This window comes from Lissotriton helveticus, chromosome 7 (assembly GCF_964261635.1).
Source record: "Lissotriton helveticus chromosome 7, aLisHel1.1, whole genome shotgun sequence".
Classification (NCBI taxonomy): Eukaryota; Metazoa; Chordata; class Amphibia; order Caudata; family Salamandridae; genus Lissotriton; species Lissotriton helveticus.
In genome coordinates, this window is record NC_136068.1 from 1,524,752,598 (window position 1) to 1,524,769,945 (window position 17,348).

Sequence of the window (17,348 nt, forward strand, 5' to 3'; positions counted from 1 at the left end):
ATCAAACTTACATAAAACAGTCTTTCTATTCTTATTTACTTTATCAGTCAGGGGGTCAGTACGGCGGCTGTAGAACACATTTTTATGAGTTTTCTTCTTATATTTACTTTACTGCTTAAAGTATATACTAAAGAGAGAAAAAGGCCGGCTTGAGGTATTTTTCCTAATTAGTAATTTACATACTTTTTCAACTGGTTTGGCAGGGACATGATTATGTTCCTATAAAACCGACCAGGAGGCAACCCTACAAGTGTTTCCCCGCCGCCAAATCAAGAGCTGCTGATTGTTTCTCTCCTTTGCTTTACTAATTTAGTAAAGCAAAGGAGAGAAACAAGTCTAATAGAGCAGTCCAGTAGCGTTCAGCATTATATAATACGCATGCGCACGGAAAGCGTACGCATGCGCGTAATGGAATCGACGCATGCGTTCATGACAGAGATACTGACGAGAAGCATACTGTAGGAGCACCGGCCTTGGTCGTCGTGACGGGAAGAACGGCGTCAGTTAGAGGAGTGAAAACGGGCTGCCGATTTCAGACTGACATAGCCGTCTAGGCAGATTCTGTTCAAGGTAGTAGTCACCTTATTCTTCACACACCCTATTAAGAACTTCAAGGAGTGCGGCCAGTCTGACCCCTTATACATAACAATTCTCAAAAGACGAGTAGATGCTTTATAACAGTCATAATGCCAAGCAGCAGAGACCGAAATGATCTCTGGTGACCAAATATCTAAAATACCTTTCCACCTGGTCTCAAAAAATATCGTCTTCTCCCAGAGACAGAGAAAATCACCTCAACACCTATAATGTCCCTTTCTGGCAGGTACCCGCTCCTGCAGACCTCTAAATAACTTTTACATAGTACTCAATATGCCCAATGGAAACCACGAACAACATTTCCTACTGCAGACTGGGATGTAGCTTAAGAAGGGTGTTTGGTGTGTGACACCCCAAAATGCTTTCCTGGTTTGGTAGTTGGGTCTAGGGGACCAAAGTTTGCTCGGCTTTGTCTGTGTTGATTTTTCTTGTTGTCATTTCACTAACAGGTTTTAACTTGTTTATTTTTTGCGTCGGGGACTTATACACAGTGACCAATTTCCCAGGAAAATAGTAAATCTGCATCCACAGAGGTTCTTCTTGAATCAATGTAATAATCTACTTTTCAGAATACATAAACAATGGCTGTAGTACCCTTTGGAAAGCTTTGCCAGTCTCAGGTTTCCAGGCACACCACAGGCAATCATACACCATAAAGGTGATTGGACTAATGCTTGTAAATAGTCTGTCCACTTTCAGTCCTTCGGGGTAGCATTCAAACCCATCGTCTTTCACCCCCTGTGCCACTCTTGGCAGAGACCCACTTAATGCAGATCAGTGCTAATCCTGTTCCCCATTGGAATTGTCCATCCCGAACTTTGGTTATGTCACCCCTCCACCCCGCAGCCCAACGCTTTTTTTGTTGGAAAATTTGAGATTTACACCTGCTAAATTTCACTGAATATGCTACACACTTGACTGCAGATATCAAAATACTTACACTTCACTCCCCACTCACTCTTAAAGTAAACCCGAAATACCTCTTGTGAAATATCCCACATTATTCCTAATGACTGTAAAAGACTCCCTGTAGATTCCAGACTTCCCGTGCCTGTGTATGTATTGGAAATACAAACAAAACAAATACATCTCATTCACTGCTGATCCTGCAACAAGCTCATACAGACCTGATTAGGCTGGCTTATTGGAACCTAATGAGACTGACCCCGGGCTTTAAGTGAGCTGGGTCTTGCAGGTGCTGAGCGCCGGCAGTTCTTAAAAGCAGGTGCTGAGTCGGTTCCCTAGTGGGCTCCCCATTTCTGCCCGCACCCTCAGGTTGGAAAATAAATCTTAACTATGCAGCAGTACCCCTGCTCAAAGACTTTGATGTAACTTCAAAGAGACTCGTTTTAGTTCTTTCACAGTGTCATTTCAGAACTGAAACATTTTCAATATTATACACAACAAAGCCATGGTTGTTTCTTAACTATTATATGCAACTAATAACCTTGACAAAGCCAATAGTCCTGGCTTGTTGTAGGTGTAATGTTACTTGTTGCGTTATATAGCTACATGCAATGATAGAAGCAGAAAAATACCAGTGGGGAGGCACACTATGCTAAGCATAGATTTTTAGCTTACGTGTTTTAAGCCACACCCTAAATTAAATCATCCACCCCATTTTGAGAGAACACCCCTGTTTTTTCATCCCACTTCAAGTTCTGGGTTGACCCAATTAGAGATATGTGTTTTGCCTCCTCGAAGGTGTCTAAAGCGGTACACTGTATTTCAGCGTAGTTGGCCTGGTGACAATCCCATGGTGACATACCCTGTCTCCAGGGCCTCGGGAAGGCACTGGAAACAGGGTAGGTCGATACCAGAAGGCAAACACCCCCAAGGAGGCAAACAAATAATCATAATTGGGTCAGCCTCATTAGATTCCAAAAAACAGCCCAATCAGGTTTATATGGTGTTTTTTTTTAAGAACACTCTACTGCTTGGATCACACGCTATATACTGATGGTTCCAAGCATTGTGTAGATTTCCCTTCCGTTTAATCTTGAAGAATTGCGACAGATCATTGACTAATGCAGGCAAGAAACATGTTGACCTCTTAATATTAATAAGCCATCTGAGATCATTGTCTCTATGGGTGGCGCACACATTCTTTTAATCGGACAGGTGGATTCACTGAATAAATAGTCTTTAACCTTGAAATCCACCGGATCCCTTTTTAGTCACCTCCACTCACACTCACTCGCTACACATCTACACTAAGGGCCCTACACAGACACTTCACATCCAGTTTTGGAAAAAAGATCTCCACCAAAGAGCCCCTTAGAGGGTGCCCCTCGAGCATTGCAGTGTCAGCCCAATGCTCTATGATGAAGCATGACACACACAACAGTGTAAGGGCTTTTAATCCAAAAAGGAACAACCCCGTTGGTTCCAGATAATCTGGCCTGTTAGAACACCTCTCTTACCTTTATAGGAACTGCATACCCATGTACTTACACTTAATCGTTTGGAGCATGTATGCTGGTCCTTCATGCACACTTGGTCCCCACTTTTTGTAATAGATAGACCTCAGAGTATGCCCACAAGCCTAAACAATTTTTCATTAGAAAGTCTGAAAATATCTTCAATTCAGACCATAAAGTACTTTCAATAAAAACCTTAAAATGCCCCTCTCTTGAGACCACAGAGCATCCTACCACTCTGAGACCTCTCATACCTCACTTTAGTGATCTTAACCTGCCCGTCATTGGATCTTAAATGCACATTGCCATAGACTTCAAAATTACCCCATCTGTACACAATAGACAATACCTTGTTTACACTATCAAATATACTTTTCTGTACAAAACATTCCCTGAGACAGTACCCTGAGACTTTGTTCAAATGTATTAAGACACTCCAGATTTATAACGCAAAATACCTCTCACGTGCCTCTGAAATACCTTGCATTTATACTCACAAATGTGTTGACAATAGCGTGAATGTCTAAGGATCATTCACGTAGGCTGCCTTGTGAAAAATATGATACATGATATATTAAAAGAAATGCGCAATTGTGCGTCTATATATTTATTGAACCAAGTACAGTTTAGGATACTGTAGACAAATGAGGTCCATATCTGTTATACAATTTGATGGTGTGCTTATATTTTGAAATGGTATTTCTAAAATCAGAACTAACAGATATATGGCACTTAATGTGTGGGCGAAACATTACTTTCCCTTAGATTTAATGTTATTTTTTTTTCATTGCTATTTGTTAGAAATTGGGACATTGGTTGAGGGGAGTGAAACCGTACTCAAACAGGACCACATTCCTTATTAAGGTGAAATCACAAGGAAACCCTAAATTAACCTGTGCTCAACCCTCGTGTAGCTTGGCACAGAGCAGTCAGGCTTAACTCAGCGGCCATGTATAAAGTATTTGTGTAGCACTTCAAAAAGTAATAAAATGAAAACACAACACAAAAGGGACCCAACAAGGGTGCTTGTGTTGCAGGCTGGATTGTTTTTGTGCAGGAAGGAACACCTTCCTGAACAAATCAATCCTTTGAGGCTTTTTGTCTCTTTCTACATGTGCTGCAGAACACAGCACATGAAAGAGGAAAAAACAAGGAGAAATAAAGATATTTCTCCTTGTTACACATTCCCTGGGAAGGCATAACATTTTTACTTATTCCCAGGTCCACCACTCATGGAATGCGTCAAAATACATGGATGGATGCATGGGAACACCCACGCTCCACCCATGGAACGCCTCCCTGTGGCAGAGTAACACAAGGCAGCGAGTTGCGGTGCCTTGTGTTAATCCAGATTTACAAAGCCAAGCAAGGTGGCCTTGCCTGGCAAATCTCATTCTAGGTTTTGCACGGCCTTGCGTCCCCTTGCGTGGCATGAGGGCAACACAAAACATTTGATAAATCTGGCCTGAAATTTGTAAGATTTCAGTGGAAGTAGCAAAAAGCACAAAGCGCCAGCTGTGGATATCTGGTTATGCCAGACAGGGACAAAGTCACAAGTTCAGGCACACTTCAATGGAGTGCAGCCCACCTATAGGAATCCAGTTAGGCCTTCTGAACAAGAGCACCTTAAGTCCGGTTGCTGAGCGTTGCAAAATCCCGCATTAAAAATGCGTTGCGCAGCCTAGGCAAGGCGTCTGTTCTGAGGTGCTTCGATGCGAAGTCCTGCGTCGATGTCGAGGATACTGTCAAGATGGGCTTGCAATGCGAAGTCTAGCGTTGAGTATGTGTTGCGCAGTCTAGGTGATGCGTCTGTTATTGAAGAGCTGCAAGGCTGCGATGTGAGAACCTGCATCATTATCAAGCCTGCTGTGGACGAGGGATTTGCGATGCTAGGGCCTGTGTCAGTCAAGCTTCGCGCAGTGGCGGATCCGTTGCGAGGTGCAAGGTTGATGCGGAGTCCTTATGTTTGGAGAACCCTTTTAGCATAAGCGATGCGTCAGTTCTGCTCAGGTTTGCCTCGCCCAGCAGAGGAGATGCATTGGTTCTATGGAACCACAGATAGGCTGTCAGAGTACCTTTAGAACCACTTCCAAGGGTCCAGGACAGGAGTGGCCGCCCCTTTACGTTTTTTTGACAGCCAGGTCTACTTATTCACCAGCATGCAGTCTATGGGCATCTGGGAACTAAGTATGAACTCCTCTGGGTCACCTCCCCTCCCTTTTCCAGGGATACCAGGCCCATAGGGTGGAAAAGTCCTGCCTATGGGTCTGAGTTACCCTGCATACCTGGCTAGTGTACTGCTCCGGGGAAACTAGCCTTTCCACTGGCTGGCCCTGGTGTCCCTCAGTGCAGTGACAGGGTTCCTATTCATTTTGACCTGGTGGAAGTTATGACTCCCACCATCAAGGATCACAAGCTCACCCTCTAAGTCTATCCCCCAGCTAAGAGAGATAATGGCATGGTCTATGACCTTCCCCTGGGGACTACTTACCCCTTACCCCTAAGGACACATTGGCCACCCCTGTAGAAGTCCCACCAGTGGGTGCTTTCTTTGTACAAAGACCCCCTGCTTGTGTCCTAACTGGGAGCACTCAAATCAGCAGGGTTGGAGCCCTGAGCCAATGCCCAACGTAACCACAACTATCTGAAACAGAAGGGGTTTGGGGACCCTTTCCCTCACCTTACTCAGGGACTTGTGTGGGTCATCTTTTACCTCCCCCTCACTCTGCTGGGGGACTTCCAGATGCCTTCTTGGACACACTATTACTGACCCCGAGGTCCGCCTCCTCAACAAGATTCCTGGGGTCAGTCAGTTAGGTGTCCAATAGGTCCTGGCACAGCTCTGTAAAACATACACTAAACATGTCCTCTCTTAGTATCAGATTAAACAAGTCAGTAAAATCATCAACTTTGCTGCCCCCCCCCACCCATCCATTAAGTGCTTTGATGGCATAATCAAGGAAGTCGACCTCAGACTGATTCTGTATCTTTTGACTATCCCTGAATCTAATGCGGTATTTCTCTGGGGTGAATAAAAACCTGGTGACAAGGATGGCGTTCATGGGGGCATATCTTGTCTGGTCTTCTACCTCCAGAGTAAGTTGTGGTACCCTCCCTACTGAAGGCATATCTTTCCACAAGCCACCCCACCCAGCGCTTCTTTGGAATCTTGTGTACCTTTAGATCTACCTCATATACTGCAAGCCACTTGTCTATGTCATCCCCTACCACGTAGTTTGGGACCAGATCTTTCAAGATACAGACTTTCTTGTCTCCTTCAGACACTGTTTGTATGCTGGCACCAATGCTTCTGAAATCTGCTCGCTTTACTTTAATGTCCAGCTCCTTCAGGCTTCTTTCTTGGGCTGTTTTCTTCTCCTTGACCTTCATCTTGAGCTTGGCCACCTGTAGCCCTAACTTGCTCTCTGCCTACCTGTCTGCCAGCTACTCTGGGAACAGCCCATGCGAGAATACACAAATCCCTGCTCTGGAAGGGAGTTCCACCTCAGGGAATGGGTACTTCCCCTTCCCTGAAGTCTGCATTTCAGGTCTGATGTTCAGTTCCTGATCCTGCTCATCCTTGTCATCCTTTTCATCCTGGTCCTCTGTTGAGACTGGCAACTGATGGGCCTCTGCCCTCGGAGCCTTTTGGAGCTCTGCCTTCTTGGGGCTCCTTTTGGCGGTCAGTCCTCTCTCCTTACAGATTTCTTTGACCTTAGTATATCTCCAGATTGAGGAGCTCAAATTCCGTGTTTTCATGTAAAGCCACATGCACAAACAGTCAGGTAGAGTAAGGGTGAATTTAGAAAAACAAAAGACCAATCAAGGAGAATTTAAAACTCAAATTGGTCTCAGATTATTTATCTGAGATGGTAGTGGAACCTAAAATTATGCAATGGGATTGTTCATATACAACTCCAATCCTCACCACTGAATACAGTGTTGGGTTACTGGTTGAAAGGTGGTGAAACCCTACTCTAGCAGGAACCATAGTCCATGTCAAGGTGAAGTCACAAGCAAACCCTGAAATAACCACACTCATCCCTCGGGTAGTTTGGCACAGAGTAGCCTGGCTAAACTCAGAGGCAATGTGTAAAAGTATTTGTGCAACACTTTAAACAGTAATAAAATGAAAACAGAACAAAAAGGGATCCCACAGCAGATTAAAAAGTCAAGTCAGTTCATCTTTATTCGGCTTATTAAAAGCAATAAAAGCATACAATAAAAAACTATTCACAGATGCAAAACTTCACACTTAATAAAAAGATTTAAAAATAAAAGTCTTGAAAAGATTCTGCAGCCTCATGGATAAAGCAACCTGAATTCGATGAACATGATACATTATAATACCCCATATCTATTTCTAATTCTCACGGCACATTGGACAAAATTTGCCACTGGAGCACAAACGTCTGTATTACACAGTTTTTGCAGGAAAATAAATGCCTCCCTGTGAGATCTAATCCTAGATAAACATAAAATTGAGGCTCAAAACTATTTCCGGTAATAGGAATATCGGTGACAAAAAAGAGTAAAGGGCAAGATGCTTCGTTTGGAAACATTATCACAGGGGCCACTTGGCAATGTTTTACTCCAGTCGGCATCCCTGGGAAATGCCACTAATAAATGTAATGTGTTAAAATGAAATCTTGTAAGGTAAATCCTGTAGTTAATGTTAAAAATCGATAACAAGTAAAATCCACATCCCAACAATGTTTATTTATTTATTTTATGTATACATTTTATATAGCTCTAACTTGATTTATGATCTGGTTGAGGAAAAAAAGGAAAATAAGAAAGCAATCAACAAAATAATCATGAGAGGTAAAACAGTGTAGGCTCACAAATTGGGGAAGGTAATATCTCTGGGAAAAGTCTACTGGACATGGTTCGACAGTCTAGTAATGGGTGGCACCTGCTGGGTCGGCGGGGGGCACAGTGGTATAGCTGGATATATTGGTAATGAGATGTTTCAGGGACGCTGAAGTCAAGTTTACACTGTTTGTAAGACTTGATGTTCGGTCCCAAGAAGTGGTCCTGCAGACTTCTACACGGTCCCTTCTCCCAATCAGGAAAGGTACCTGGGATGAGGGCAGGCATGAAGTCCATATTGCTCGCTGTTGGATTGTGCAAGGAGGAAAAAGAAGTAAGACTTCTCTAAACTGCCAGCCTGTCCCAAATCTCTAAGACTGTGGCTCGGGGTCACTAGTTACGCATTATGGTCACGTTGTTTCGGAAGCAAAGCTAGTTCCCAAAGTGGCATGAAGGCACCGCCCGGTCCTTATGCAGCCAGTGTTTCTCTCTCTCTATCTCTGACCACCCATTCTGAGATGTATTTTAGATTGGCAGCCCAATTATAGTCTAAGAGATGGGGCGCGCAAGGCCCCCGATTTTGGGGCAACATCAATATAGAATTTGAGATACAGCGTTGTTTCCCCTTACAGATAAAGGATCGAAGATTTGGGACAGGCTGGCAGTTTAGAGAGGTCTTACTTCTTTTTCCTCCTTGCACAATCCAACAGCGCGCAATCTGCATAGCCTTGATATCCTTTGGGATAGGCGTAGGGAGGGACTATAAGAGGTAGAGGAGTCAGGGGAGAATATTCACCTTCACCATGTTTACGCAGCCCAGCCAGGAGACATGATGGGGCCTCCATCGGCGGAGGTCTCCCAGATTGGCCCTGCAAATTGGCAAACAATTGGCACAGGACCAAGTCTGTAAGGGGGGATTACAAATTCCACCTAAATGACTACTATAAACAAATTAACAAAGCAAAGAAAACCTACTTCATTAAAAGACTAGGTTAGCGACTCCTCGAACAAGCTGATCAAAATTGTGAAGGAACTATCTAGGCTGGGCTTTATATTTCAAACCATCACTCCCTCACCTCACCACTGCGAGGCTATAGCTGACTGTTTTACCATCAAGATAGAGAAAATCTATTGCACCTTTGACACTTTGCTATTCCCTCATCCCAAAGCCCATGCACTTTGGGGCAAGTTCACTTGTGTCTCCGTCGAGCACGTGAAGAAAACCATGGCTGAAATCAAATCAGGCTCTCCAATTGACCTTTGCCCTCACCTCATTTTTTCACTCTTATCACCTATCTTGAGTGCATTCTTGACTTAGATATTTTTATGTATCTCTAAAGAAAGCGACATACCTGTATATCTGCAAGTATGCTCTAATTCTCCCACTAGCCAAAAATACTGGCCTTAACGCATCTATATTATCAAATCGCTTTATTGCCATTTATGGCTAAGGTTCTTGAGAAATTGGTCAACCTCTAGGTGACTTTTTTCTTGGAGGATAACAACTTGCTTGACCCCTCCCAGTTGTGCTTTAGAGTGAACAACAGTACTGAGAGCACGCTCGTTGTGGTCTTGGATAATATCAGATTGATGGTAGATCAGGGCAAGGCAGTAACTTCAAATCTGCTAGACCTATCTGTAGCGTTTGACATGGTCTCCTACAGTCTTTTGAAAAAGAGACTGCATGAGGCGTGATTTCACTCCACCACTTTCCGATGGCTCGGTTAGTTTCTATTGGCAAAGCTAGAATGCTCTCTCATAGCTCAAAATGCGTCGGTCGCCAAGGCTCAGCTTTAAGCCCTACACTTTTTATTGTGTTCGTCGCATCTCTTGCCTCTCTGGTAAAAAAATTAGGTTTTGACATTTGCTCCTTCACTGATGACGCCTAGGTGATTATCTGTGCGCGACAATCAGTCAGATATTAAGAAAAATCTGTCCAGCTGTCTCTCGAGGGTGGCTAGTTGGATGTCAGTACATTGTTTAAACCTCAGTGCTGAAAAATCAGAGATCCTTCTGTCCGGAAGGGCTGAACACTTATGGGATGATTCTTTGTGGCCCTCTTCGCTTAGCACTACCTAAGTTCCTAAAAAAGCAGCAAAAAATTTAGGAATTATTATCAACCAATCCCTTTCGATGCAAGACCAGGTGCTATCTACCTGTGGCACCTGCTTTGGTCTGCTACAACTCCTCAGAAAACTATTCAAATGGATCCCAATTGACTGGGGTTGCACTGTTATCCATTTGTCTGGATTAAGGAACCACCTTGTACATGGGTATGGTGAACTATTTGTTCAGACGCCTTCAAACGATCCAAAACGCTGTTGCAAAATTTACCTGCAATAAAGGCAGATATGATTGTGCGACTTCATGTTTAAGAACATTGCACTGGCTACCTATAGGCAAGAGGGCTCAGTATACGCTACTATACCACACAGGTCGTTCCATGATTCGGGCCCTCTGCTGCTTAAGAATAGTGTTGAATTATACAAATCTCTAACAAATGTTTGATCATTCAACTTGGCTTTTGCTAAAGTAAAGAGGATCATGAAGGCCAGAGTGGGTGTCCATTCTTTTACTTTTCTGGCCACTACCTACTGGAATTCTCTCCTTCTGGATAGTCGCTGCGCTGAGGATTATCTTGTGTTTAGATAAAAAGTAAAACTTGTATCTTCCCTAGCTATTACACCTCTGTATTTGATCTCTAGCTCAGCCCAACTGTTGTTGCAACTTGTAGTTATTTGCACCGTGATAACCCTCTGGGAATGATTGTTAGCGCTCTACAAATAATATAAATAAATAAATGTCAAGGCCGTGGGACCTTATGGAGTGAGGGGCCTGTTTAAAAGGGACGAGCAGTGCCAAGTGCGAGACTTACCGTGGCAGAATTGTCAGGTTAATTATGTGGGATTTTTTGCAATCAATCTAGAAAAAGTGTTTGATACGGTGGACTGGGGCTATTTTCTTGAGGTAACGTGGCTTATGCGCTTTGGCCCACGATACTGTGGATAGATACAGTTGCTTTACTTGCAGCCTACGGCAAGAGTGCCCATTGGACGATGTTACTCAAAATCCTGCCAGTTGGGCTGTGGTACACGGCAGGGCTGTCCTTTGTCGCCCCTATTGTTTGCGCCCCAGGCAATATGGGTTTGTAAGCAGGCCTCGAAAAATATAGTCGCCCACTCGAAATTCAGGCCGGGGGGGGGGGGAGAGTTGCGAGATCACTGTACACAGTGTCCACTGCTGCATGGGGCACAAGGCTGTCTAGGCCAAAAATGGTGGAATACAGGTCAGTGGGGTTCTCCGGGAATACAGGTGATCTAGGTGCGGCCGCACTTCAGGAGACTGCCGCTCTTATGGGTCCCCGAAGGGCTCCAGGTTGAGGAGCTTTAAAAACGTTAGTCCAGTCTGAGGGGAAGCTTGCAGTCGTCAGCAACTTGCTTTGCAAATTAGGCCTCAAGGTTAGCGAGCAAAAATAAGATCACCAAAAAATTAAGAAGGAAGGCAAAAAGTTTGGGGATGACTCTGCGGAGAGGGCCAATTACAATACTTTTATGTTTTATGACATGCTGATATGGCAATAGGACACTAGAGAGAGAGATGTGAGCTTAAGTGATGGGAAGAGGAAGTACAGTTATATGAATAAGTCATTACGGGAGTAAAATCTTTATCTTTAAATTTGAAGTTTTTACCCAGTTTTTCATTCCTTTGAATACAGAGCACACATATTTCTAAAACGGAGTTAGAACATGGCCTTTGTGATTTAAAAAAATGTATGTGACTAAAATATATTTGACATTTCATTCTCAAAATCTTTGTTGCATATGGCTTCCTCTGGAAGCCTTTAGTGTGAATAACTGGAACAGAATCTGGGTATTCAGTGTAATGACGTCACAAAAAGGATTAACCTGAATGGTTAAAAAATGTTGTGACATCGCCCACGGGAAGTGCTCGCTTCCCCTTTTTTCCGCCATCCCACCCCAATCTCTGGTTAGAGGTGTCATCCATCTTCTTCCACCCTGCCATGGTCTTCAAAGACCCGAGAAATCAGGAGATTGTGGGTGGTACTGGGCCTACACCAACCACCTTCTCCCCTATCAGCGCAGAAGGTTTGAAGCCACACAGTCAAGCAGTTCTGCAGGATCAGTTTCATCATGATACCAGCTCCCCATGCTGAATGTAAGAGCTGGTAGGCTTCTTTGGGTGGTAGAGGGTGGAATGGCATACATGACAGGTGCAGTGGGTTAAAGGAGTCCAGGAAATATTTGTCCGTTTGGATGGGATCGCAGATGGTGAATGTTGTATCGAGGTGGAGGGTTGCAAAGAGTGGTGGTGGAGGTGGGCAGTAGGCCAGGTATTTTTTCTGTCCAGTTTGGTGAATGGGGATTTATATGCAGACGATGGCGTGCATGGCAGGAGGCCGGGTATATTTTTAGGTTGAGCCACGCATGGCTTGTTCTGTCTGGATGATCTGTTTTATGTACTTAGTGGAATCTGCAGATCAGTCCTAGGACTTGTCAGCTTCCGCCTTTGCTTGGGGACTTCCTTTATCTGTTCAACTGCCTTGATTAAACTGTCTTGACAGAAAACAACCAGTAGAGGTCAGTAAAATACCAGAATTGCTTTCTGTTAGTTCAACTGCCTTTAATTAACTGTCTTGAAAGAAAACGACTAGTAGAGGTTAGTAAAATACCAGAATCACTTTAGCATTCCCTAGATTCAAGGCCATTGAAACCTATATTCTATGAGCACCCGTAGACAATAATATTTTTTTCGATTCTTGTATTTTCAGTGATATGACCGCCGAAGGGGCTGATTTTATATGAAAAACAGAGCTTTGGACAATACAATTTTCCTCTGATAGGCAGTATTTCTCTTCATGTGTTCCCATACCTGGTGTGTTCCGCAGTTTGGTGCTTACTTTCCCTCCTTGTTAATAAACAGTAGATGTTTCAGCACCCAGGCTAATGTGCTGCATAGCCAAATACATATAATGTCCCAAAGGCGAAACCGATTGCATTGCAAATACTTGTTTATATTTGTAGATGGGCGGAGATAGTGTTTTTATTTTTATTTGAGTGAGGAGGAGGATTGTTGAGGGTAGTAGGGGTGGGCTGGTTGTTTTTAACATGTTTTTAATACATGTAATATATATTCCCTCATCACTCGTCTACCTCTGCGTATATGTTAGAAGCCTGGGCAGATGATTTAGTGGGGCCATATGCATCATAAAAGTGCACACGTTGACTGAATAATGGGGATAATATTCATGGAGTATTTTAAATGGACAATGATAGCGAAGCTTGAATTGTCTGTGATGTCACTCAGAAATCTGAGGGTCTATATTTGAAAAAGTGAAAGTCTTACTGGTTGTATACCTACCAACTATTCCAAAGAACTCTCCTCCTCTATAAAAATGAAGCTTCTTTGAAATATCTGTACAGCCCTTTTATCTGCTAAGATTACTGCAGCATGTACTAAAACTATCTGTTAAACGTGTAAAACCTTTGTAAGTTGTAGCTACATTCCCTGAAAATTTCTTGCAGCTATCGGAAGTACTAAATCAGCAGTGGCAGCTTGTGATCTATGAAATCGGTGAAGCGTAGTACTTGCCAGGAGTTTACCACACTTTTTCTCAATTTGCGTTGAGAGTTCCCAATATGTTAAAAATTACCTTCTTTGTGCCAATCCAGCAATTGTTATGATTACCCCCTTATGCAGAAATTGCATACAATATTCCAGTACCAGATTTTGACATTGACACTGCCCATATACCATGTGTGGCCCAAACGTCAAACTGTACCTCCAGTATTTTACACATAGCGTTTTGTCGTGGGTTGTTCCCCCAACCTGCCACTCAACCCCAATATGACATGACTGCCCTCTCTGAGCCAAAGAATTACCTCCAGTATGCCAGTACCAGCAGTTTCCCTTGGGTTCCTTCCTTTGTGCCAAGAATTGCCTCTAGTGTCCCAGCGCCAGCATTTTGCCATAGGTACCCCTAAGCAAAGTATTTCCACTAGTATGAAAGCACCAGTCATCTTGCAAAATTTTCTGTATGCTATGAATTACTTCTAGTATTGCACTGCCTGTAATTTGCCTTTCGCGCCCTTCCTTATGACAAGAATTCTATATCAGGACCAGAGGCGAGGATTATGCTTTATCATTCTCCACTTTATTGAATAGCAGCCATTTTTATTCAGTAAACAAACTACATTTTCCATGGAACACTGGGAACGGTAATCATGTCCAACAGTTCCACAATGCAGTAGGTGTCAGAGGCCAGTATTCCTTAACGTAGCCTTTCACCTCTGTCACCTACTCCTTTTTCTTTGCTACTCGCAGCCCAGATAAGTGTCTTCTCATTTTATCTCTGCATTGTTTCTTATTTCTGTACTACTGTGCATGTTTTATGACCGCCACAGGAACACTTTGCGCTCCTACGTGACCATACCATATTCTCCTGGCATTAGTAGATTGCAGTAGGGTCCTCCCGCCACTAAGGGGCGCTGTGGGAGCGCCGTTTCTCTATGGTGCGATTTTTAGAATTCCTATCACTGGGCGCAGAAGTGCGCCTTCTACCTTAGCCTCTACCTGCCCGCAGGGAGTGACTTCCCTACCTGGGGTCTGTACAGGCTTGCAAGCTTGAATTGGTTATTTACCCGATGCCCTGAAGGGCCGGTAGTAAGTGCCTTCTTGGCGCCCAACTGGGGTCTGTATGTTTCACAGGCTGAATAACCTGTAGGGGACATGCTCCCAGGTGGCTTCAGCACCCCTTTCTTGAAATTAAGTGCCAGGGGCGTGGTGTCCCTGGGGAGTGTGTTCCTCTGAATGAGAGCCTCTGCTCCCTTTTAACACACTGTTACACACAGCACCCACATTGCTTGCTCCTTGTGCTTAGCCCTTATTGGTTAAGGCGCCTTTATAGTGCTGCGCTTGGGTTTCCATTGCAAGCCCATCACTAACATAGTTGTATAGCTTTGCGCTGCGCTGTGTCCAGGTAAACCTAAGGGCTCCAGATAGCGCTATACTTCTTCGATTCTAGCGGAAACACCACTATCACTGTCCCTCTGTATTGTACCCCACTAATAACTGGCCATGAAACAAGAGGGTGACGCTCTTTATGAAGAGGAACCTTGTACTTCCTTCCCATGAGATGATGAATTTTACGATGCTGTAGACGCATCCATTTTCCACGCTTTAGACAAAGCCATGGCTCCCATGGAGCAGTGCTTGTCCCAGCAGATTCCGTGGGAATGTGCAAAGTTGGCCCAGAGTCAAGGCAACATAGCCCTGGCCCCCCTCACCCTCCCAGGCCATTGAGGGGATACCATACCGGTTAAGCGCCCCCCAGGAGGCAGGGATGGATCATGGTGCCTTTGCGCACCACCGGGAAGCATTTCTGAGTTCAGGCCTCACCGGCCTCCGCACCCAGAGAGTCCGCATGCGAGTTAGTAGACCCTACACCTTCCCCGCCCCAAATGACGATGCCCACAGGGAGTCCGTTAGGAACCCGGGCATTCACGCCCATGGCGCCCCTCCCCTAGGCCCCCAGCTACAGAAGCTCCCACTCCGGACGAAGGGTCTGACATGTTAGACCCAAAGGCCTCATACACCCCCAGTCTACCGAATGGACTCTCTCCTCTAAGGCGGCAACTTATGTGGCAATGCCAATCAGAATCCAGCTGGGGGAGGACGTCCTCAATTGCAATGCCCTCGGCCATCCTTAGAGGGCAAAGTAGCCCTAACCCCTGAGCTAGAAGCGAGAATAGCCACTTTTCTTCCAAAATTAATTAAAAACCCCAAGAAGGACATTGACAGGTCCTGGCGGGCATGCCAGGATAAACTCCTGGACGCAATAGGCCCACTCACCAGGATCCTGGACATGGCAGAAGATGCTAAGATTTTGGAGGACCTTCTATCCCTGCAGGTTCTCTCTGGGTGGGTTCAATGGGCATTGGCCTTCATGGGCAGTGCCATCTGCGCTCTGTCCACAGAGCAGAGGTGCTCCTTTCTCATTAAAGTGGACCCAAAGTTAGGAGACCTGGCAGATTCAGAGGCTGGGGCAGTGGCACAGGGAGGTCTTTTTGGTGAACCATTTATCAAGGAGCTGGGGCCATTTTTCAGTACCTTTACGTCCTTTGACAAAGCCCATTCCTCAATCAAGAGAGTCTTTACCTCATGGGTTTTCGATGAGTCCGGCCGCAGTAGGGGCCGCTCAGCTTGCCGCTCCTACTCCCAAAATGCCCCTAGAGGGCAAGGCTCCAGACGCAGGCAGTATCAAGACCAAGCCGGCTTAGGCAACTTTTACCGGACCTGTGGATGACGCTTCAAGGGCAGAGGATACAAAGACTACAATGCTTTCTGTAATGCCTGTGAGTGTTTAAACGTCTCCCCTAGTGCGAGTAGGGTGTTGCCTGGCGTCCTTTTTACCCAATTGGCATACCTTTATAAACGATCATAGGATCTTGCAAACAATTCAGGGGTTTCACATAGAATTTTTCGATTCTCCTCTCCGGGTGATTAATCCAGGCCTCTGCAGTTTTCACGCCACAAGGTGCAGTTGGTGGATGCAGAGATTTCCTCATTGCTCAAAAAAGGGGCTATTTGCCCAACTACACCTCACCCACAGGGCTTCATAAGCAGCCTTTTTCTGGTTGTCAGATTAGATGGGGTCAAAGACCCGTTATCAATTTGCGTGAATCTAACGAATGGCTAGTCTATCACCACTTCAAAATGGAGGGGAGCCACCTCCTTCATGATGTGTTACGCACCGGGGACTGACTGGTCCATCTGGACCTGAAGGATGCCTATCTAGCTATCTCCATATTTCCACCACATATGCAAATCCTCTAGTTCGTATGGCAATAAGTGTTTCAGTTTTCAACCCTTCCTTTCGGCCTCTCTTCGGTTCCATGGTGCTTTATAAAGGACCTGAGACTGGTAGTGGAACACCTCAGGGCCCAGGGGACACGCCTAATTGTGTATCTCAACGACATGCTCTTTGTGGGACAGGATCTCCACCAGCTGTCGGCCCAGTTACAAGGGACAATCTCCCTGCTGGAATGCCTCTGACTTCGTTGAAGCAGAGAAGAAGCCCCTCCTGATTCCAGTTCAATAGGTGGTTTTCTTGGGCTTCATTAAAGATTCCACAGAGGCTACATTGAGTCTCCCCAAGAGGAAGGTGGCAAAAATCAGGCACAAATTGTGGCACACATTGACCAGACACAGAGCGTCCTTGAGACCGATTGCACGCCTGGTGGACTGGCTGTCCTCTTCCATTCAGACGATTTATTCAGGAGCCTTACACTACTGCGCCCGTCAACGTCTCAAGGAAACACACCTGCGGTGGGCACTCTTGTACTCCCAGTAGTCCTTTCAGTGGAGGCTTGTGAGGAGATCCGTTGGTGGCTTTCACTAACGAAGCGTGGAACATCAGTGCGATTTTTGGCTCCGCTCTGGGTCTTATTATAGAGTCCAACGGCAGCAGATCAGGCTGAGCCGTGTGGTGTGCTGATTTTT

At 45.0% G+C, this 17,348-nt stretch overlaps 1 protein-coding gene across 2 annotated transcripts in view; it reads left to right on the plus strand.

The window, feature by feature from the left end:
* Positions 1-412: 412 nt before the first annotated feature.
* SYNGR4 (synaptogyrin 4) overlaps positions 413-17,348 on the plus strand; it is a 462,192-nt gene continuing 445,256 nt past the window's right edge. The window contains exon 1 of one of the 2 annotated variants that reach the window (XM_078650944.1): positions 413-570. The gene's annotated coding sequence lies outside the window, so the exon portion shown is untranslated. The remainder of the gene's footprint in view (positions 571-17,348) is intronic. The other variant, XM_078650945.1, reaches the window with a different exon arrangement.